At 40.9% G+C, this 751-nt stretch overlaps 1 protein-coding gene across 1 annotated transcript in view; it reads right to left on the reverse strand.

Moving 5' to 3' along the window:
- Positions 1–751, reverse strand: part of LOC107741949 (contactin-associated protein-like 2) — a 204,760-nt gene that overhangs the window by 155,366 nt on the left and 48,643 nt on the right. The gene's annotated exons all lie outside the window — the stretch shown is intronic.

Raw genomic sequence — 751 nt, forward strand, 5'->3', positions numbered from 1 at the left:
AAAACACCTGAGCCTACCACTTAGCATCTCATCAGGAGTAAAAAGTATGTCATTTCCACAAGGCAATCGCACAAACATAAAGATGTTCAAGCCGTGCAGATTTGCCAGCATCTTTTATCTGAAGTCCTGACTGAAATCGCAATTAAACCTCCAAAGTTAAAACAATTAATGGCTTCACTGACTTTCTCCTGAACTTAATTAAGAAACAGTCATCTTCAAAGGTGCTTTCAATCGGCCAAGGATCAAAACTGAAACCTGGTGATGTGGCACCTGTTCTGTGAAAAAACTGCACTGAACGTGAGCTGTCCACTTCCGCAGCTCCTCATACAGTCCTGCCAACTGCACGTCAAATCCATTAACATGGCAAAATGCATTATGAAATGAAATTAGGGAACAATCCCCTTAGAGCTAATGCTCATTAGGCCGATGTCGCATAGGAGGAGCTGTGACAATGCCATTGACAATGAACCTTAAAGCGGTCATATGATGCGATTTCAATTTTTCCTTTCTCTTTGGTTTGTTACAAGCTCTTGGTGCATAAAGAAGATCTGTAAAGTTGCAAAGACTAAAGTCTCAAATCCAAAGAGATATTCTTTATAAAAGTTAAGAGTCAGCCACACCTACCTAAAACGGCTCGTTCTAACACGCCCCCACATGTCTACGTCACGATGTGGGAAGATTTGCATAACACCACCCAAATGTTCACGCAAAGAAAGAAAGCATAACTTTTATTCTCGCTGTAGTATTGTAG

This window comes from Sinocyclocheilus rhinocerous, unplaced genomic scaffold (genome assembly GCF_001515625.1).
Source record: "Sinocyclocheilus rhinocerous isolate Xijiao unplaced genomic scaffold, SAMN03320098_v1.1 scaffold100, whole genome shotgun sequence".
Classification (NCBI taxonomy): Eukaryota; Metazoa; Chordata; class Actinopteri; order Cypriniformes; family Cyprinidae; genus Sinocyclocheilus; species Sinocyclocheilus rhinocerous.